Source organism: Anser anser, assembly GCF_964211835.1.
Source record: "Anser anser genome assembly, chromosome: 2".
In the NCBI taxonomy this organism is placed as follows: Eukaryota; Metazoa; Chordata; class Aves; order Anseriformes; family Anatidae; genus Anser; species Anser anser.
This window is the reverse complement of record NC_139721.1, coordinates 51,585,281-51,591,321: the sequence shown is the minus strand read 5'-3', so window position 1 is coordinate 51,591,321 and position 6,041 is coordinate 51,585,281. Positions and strand designations below refer to the sequence as shown.

Here is a 6,041-nt window from a genome sequence, read left to right as displayed (position 1 = left end):
GACAGAAGATTATAGGGACAGTTCTCTTTCACATAAGAAGACATCTGTATCTAGAGCATGTCAAGTAAGCGAAATGTCTAGAAACATCAATGAAAATGTTTAATTAGTTTTAGATAACCTGCAAGAACCACTTCAGTGACTACATCCAGAGAGAGCCAAACATTCACTGCCTCTTGTGTGAGTTGTCCTGGTTTGCTCTGAAAAAGTGGGAATGCTCCCAAGACCTTGACTCTTTGAGAAGTCTGACTAGTTCAACGGACTTGATAAGATACAACAGTGAGATCCTGATGGAGAGCAGCCTTGTCTTTGTTAGAGTGTGGGATGTATTTTGTTATATCAATCTTTTCTCCAAAAACGTGGCAGTAAAAGTAGTCCCTACAACTATTGTGCTTTGTTTGTCTTTACACTTCTTTTTAGCATTGCAGAATCTCATGCGTTTTGCGTTTTCATTCAAGCTCCAGTTCCTGGAATTCCAGCATGACTTGAGCACTTCAGATTGTATTGCAAGAAAAAGTTAGTTCTGGCATTCCCTTGCAGAGAGTGATTTGAAAACCTGACTCACAACCGTCCTGCAGTCTCAGAAACAAGGCGGCAGGTACCAAGAATTATACGCTTTTTAAATCTTATGACTTTTAAGCCAATCTCCTGATTCATTTTACCGCAAGGGCTTTGCAATATCTTTATCCAGCCGCTTCTGACTTCCAACTCTCCTCTTGAGTTGCTGTTCTGGAGCTGGCAATGAGATAATTCTAAAGCACTATTTCCTATGTGGCATACCAAGAGGCAGCGCAGGCTTTAACTAACGTCTCTAACCAGTTATGGAATCACAGTGCTTCATACTGCTATCTTACAGTTCGGCCTTCATTTACAATTAGTTTATTCCATTTATTCCTTGCGTGCGAGATTTCTCTGGTAAACATCATTAATCTATGTTGAGTTACTCGTCTGAAACTTATTGAATAACACTTACTGCAGTGTAAAATAAAAGACACTTCCCCTTCTTTTTCCATCAATTCAATCTGTGGTGACCGGGTATCTATATTTCAGCTCCCGTCTAAATCTACAGACAGCACTTCATGTATGAATCATTTCTTGGTGACTTGCAAAACTCTTCTGAGATGAGTAAGCGTTCAGTTTTTATAATTGCTTCCAGGTTTTCAGGTTTTAGTGATTCTAAGTGTGAGGAGCTCAGCTTAAAATTCAAGCCTAAATCTTTTGCATAGATATACCCTTTTGTTTTTAGAGAGTTATCAAAATTTAAAAAAAATAAAAAAAACAATGCCCACAGCCAAACATTGCAACATAGGTTGGACACACATCCGGGGTGGAAACAAAACAAGCCTTTTCTACAGACTGTGTCTCTAGGGTCTGGTCCTGTTTTGCAACTGGCAAAAATATGGTTATAAAAGATATTACACTGACAACAAACCTAATTAGCTGCTGTTACGGACAGGGTTGTCTTGGGCCTTTTGGAGGCTAGGGGCCTCTTCAGGATCCAGTCTGTGCAAAGCACACACAGTCTGTGAAAATGAGCAGGAGCAGCAAGCATTGAGTTGTTTGGTATGCGTGCAGTTGGTGTGGTAGCCAGATTTTGTGGCTATAGCAGTCAGTGATCAAGTCTACTTGACATCACCATCTTGTACACAAATGGGAACCGAAAGAGGCACATTATTGTATTCGTTGGATGGAAATCCAATGGGTTGAATTTCAAAAGTTTAGAATAATCAGGAACCCCCACAGGAGTCCACTGCATTAGTACCTACAGGAATGAATCTTATTTAATCATCTTTAATTTCTGTCCTGGATGACAAGACCATCCAGGGTCTTAAACAGAAGTTTAGGAAAGAAAAAAAATCAAGTGAAATGACATCCAGTATTTCATCTTCAAAGCCTTTCTGATCCTTTGGCGGAGATAATCTGATAGTTCTTTTTCATCCTAAAGACTGGTTTCCATTTCACCTTTTGAAGGAATATTTATGTTTACCACTCACAAAACCCTTTCTTAATCTTTACTAAATAAATATATATGTACAGAGAAACAGCAAGAATTAGAAAACAGTTCTTTTTTTAAAGGTCTGCAGACAGAGAAAATTATGCAGATAAAAGATCTAGATGTTACGCATTCTGAGATGGGATTATTTGTTTTTCACCTAAGTGAATGTTAACTAGGCTTGACTACTGCGCTCTCTGTTTCTCTCTCTCTCTCTCTGTAGTTACTTTGTCAAAGTATTCCAAGACCAATAATGGGCATTGCCTAAAAACTGAGGAATGTTCTCACAAGTTTCCTTCTTTCCCAGGAATCAGGAACACTGCTTTAAGGAGGAAATGGAGATGTACAGTCAGTGTGCACAGAAGACATGGCAAGTAGGCTCCAAAGACAGAGTAGACTTAAAAGTGAGAGCTGTGATTTTGAAATTCATGAACATTTGGAAAGCTGAGAACAAAAGAACAAAGTAACAATTAATAAGCTTGCTGATTTCCAAAGTTTTAACTGTATTGTAAATGTTTTGCAAAAGATCGTTTTAATGCAGAACGCTGAACTTTCTGCTTTGCCAAAACAGAAAAAAGAGCCCAGATTTCTTTCCAGTTCTCGCCCCCCAGGAAGATGGCATATTTTTCATTACTACTTTTCACATGCAATCTCTGCACATGCAGGAATGCTTTTCAACAAAGGAAAGGCTCACATTTCAAGTAGTACTGTGGAAAATGTTCCATATAGTCAGCTCCTTGACACACTGCATTGATGTGTCAGCATGTCTTTGTAAGGCTCTGGAACAGTCTTGGCAACAAAGCTAACCAGCAAACTCTTTGACCCCAAATTCTTCTATTCCGATAATGTTATCATGCATTTGACATGGGGTCACTGTTACTCACTTACATAAAGGAAACTTTCAGAAGAGAAACGGGGTAACACTTATTCATGAGAAATCCAGTTTGAAATGATAACATGGACTCAAATAATTCATAAATATCCTTTGTATTATGGCTATGCTAGTTTTCTTAGGGCAAGAGGATCTAATTTTTTTTTCTTGAAAAAATTCTGACAGACCACTTGAAAACATGATTCTGCTATTGAGAAGACCAGTCTGAGAAAGCAAAAAAAAAAAAAAGTGGGAAAAAATACCATTTTGTTCAATATCATGAAGCATGAATGAGGTTTGAATTGCTTTAGTAGCATCCCTAGTGGAAGCTGGAACAAAACCAAATCTGAACAAATTGTGCTAATTCCAGATAATTCTATTTGCCAGCAGTTTAACAAAAGCATCCATGTTCTGCTCTTTCTCCGAACCTGGCAGAGACCCCTCCAGACCCTCTGAGAATGCAAGAGTTCATAAGTTCACTTGTTATTTGCACTTCAACACATTTTGTTGGAATAATGTTTCCAAACTTTCCTTACAGCAGAAGTCATATATATTACCATTCAAAGATAAGAGTAAATAGAGCACAACTTCAGAAAAAAAGTTCACCATTAACTTTTAAAATGTACTTTTGGGGCTTAAGAATCAGTGCATCAATACTTAACGAGTAACTTCTCCAGAACACCTGACTTTCTGTTTGTAAGGTACACAAAGTATATCTGCTTACACCCGTGGTTCTCTTTTTCCAAGCCCACTGAATGTTTTCTAGAAATTACTGCTTACACTTCTGAAATATTAACATAAAAATGACTCAGGATGTGTAGCCTAGAACACGTTCCCACACTATGATTCAGGGAAGTGCAATGGGATAGCTGAGGATTAGAAGGCTCTGTCTCTGAGTCACACACACACACGAAAGGAAGATATGAAATTTTAAGAATTGGAGTGTTTTGTTTCCCACCAGAAAATGGCTTACTGTACCTCCAAACCTTGGTTTAAAACTGATACTTCCCCTGTGACCATTCAGTGACTCAGGAAAGTTATGTGATCATAAATGAGGAAAAGTGGTCCATGAAGTCTTCTGGGACATTATTCAGCCTGAATAATTTGAAAATCCACTGCACAGAGGTGTTGCAATGTATAATCTCCAGAACCCTAGATTCGAGCCTAATCTGTAAGTGTGGAAACAGAACTAGGCTGTTAGGAGTCTCACTGGCAGGGTAGTTCATAAACTTACCACAGCAATTCTGGGTAATGTTGATAGATGTGTCCTTCTCTCAGTTCAGTATTAACATTATTTCTTGCATACTTATCTGGGATTTTATTTGTAGGAACTCCAGCAGTTTCTGCTTTTATGCTTGGCTTCTCTGTGCCTTCGTCATCTATTTCTAGAAAAAATGAAGCTGAGACTTTTGAGGATACGTGAAGTCATCTGTTGGTAGCCTCCATGGTTAGCTCATCTGTAACCCCAAGCCACTTGGATCTTGGAAATGCGTCTTGCATCCAGCACTGAACAGAGGCCTAACAATGTCATGTCTCCTTTTGGGAAGTGTGGAAATTCAAACCCAAACTTCAAAGCTATAGATATCTGATTCCTTAAGCCTTCTCCATCACTTACACACCCTTCCCCACTCCTGGCACACACTCCTCCATTCAAAGTTCTCTGAGGGCTCTTGTTTATGTTTGAAATATCTGGGCACATGTGGGACACAAAGTTCGGTAGAGGAGACTCCAACGATGTCACAAGTTTACGCTCAAACACACAGGTGATAGTTAAGTGGAAAAAGTAAAAACCCTTTTGGCTTTGTGTAGTGTCAGACAAGTACATGCTTCTTCCAGCACTCCCGCTGGCCTCACAGCATTTGCAGAGTAAGAGGACAAGAATGGTCAAATCTCATGCAGGTTGGAAGCTCTGATGACGACTCTCAGGCAGGGTCAATTCTGTAGGTAGATAAAATCTCTCTCCAGAGTCCAACTGGATAAGTCACAGTCTTGGCCTGACCACCCACTTTCAGAGGGACTTTTTTTCTTTCAAGCTGTGCATGACAATAAACTGCCTTTGGCATCTGGAAGGCTCTCCACTCAGAATGTAATTACAAACATTAAAATGGTGGTTAAAATGTCAATAAAGGACACGATTAGTTGCAAGCTTCCACATGCCTGTGTAACAACACTCCAGCAGCAACTCACCACTGTTTAGTAATTGATCTAACCCATCCCCATTTTTACCATACTCTTACAGCAGCTGAACTCAACCAGCCTTGCTGTATACCTTCAAGTCAATTCAGGGTGGATGGTGGTGGATGACAGAAGATAAGAAAGTTGCTACGCTGAAGACAGCTCTCTGTAGTTAATCTATCTGTCAAAACTACCATTTGCCACAAAAGCAGGCTCAATTTCAGCATATGTGGCTTTTTGCATGTCTACCAGTCTTGATTATGCTTCCACTTCAGCATCTGTGCTTTGATTTCCCTCCCTGAACTGTTACGTATTGCTAAAATTACTCTCCTGCTTGCTTCTGCTAAAAGTCCCTAACAGCACAAGGACTTCTAACCGTCCCTTCTCACTATTCACAGGACACCCTCCGCACTAGAATTGCCCGGGGACTCTGCTGAAGAAAAGAAGCTCTTGAGCAACTTGCAGAATCGCCTCTTCCATTGTTTCTGAAGAATTCTTTTCACTGCATTCCTCGGGCTGTCATGAATTGCACAACCAGCTCTTCCAGCTCGAGCAGAGCTGAACCTGAGATCTGTATCTTCCGACAGAACAGTCATTAACTTAGCTCGGTACTGTGCACACGTACATGTGTGCTAAACGATCCTTAAAGATCCTTAGAGTTAAGAAAACTTGAAAGTCTTGAAAGCAAGACAAAGTAGGAACACGCCAACCCACCTTGCCTGTTTACTATGAGGCAGTCTTTAATTCCATACTAATTTTATGATTTCATTTCATTTCATTTCTCTAATGTATTTTGAATCCAGTCGTAAGAATACAGCGAAAGCGTGAGCTATATGTAATGTGAAATATTTGTTTTCACTAGCCCCCTTCAGCTGCCTAGTGGAGCATGCTAAGGTCTGGAGCTTTTTGGGATCATTGCCATTAAACTAAGTAGCAACGACTTTTAATTCAATAAACCAGTTTTTTATTCAGCAACTTTTAAACCTACCAGGTTCTTGTGAAAAA

The 6,041-nt window shown here is 39.7% G+C and overlaps 1 long non-coding RNA gene across 1 annotated transcript; it reads left to right on the top strand.

Annotated features, from left to right (window-relative positions):
* Positions 1–289: 289 nt before the first annotated feature.
* Positions 290–5,411, top strand: LOC310894769. Its single transcript, XR_014580151.1, has 3 exons — positions 290–595; positions 2,298–2,364; positions 4,190–5,411. It is a non-coding gene; the product is annotated as an uncharacterized lncRNA (long non-coding RNA).
* Positions 5,412–6,041: the final 630 nt, after the last annotated feature.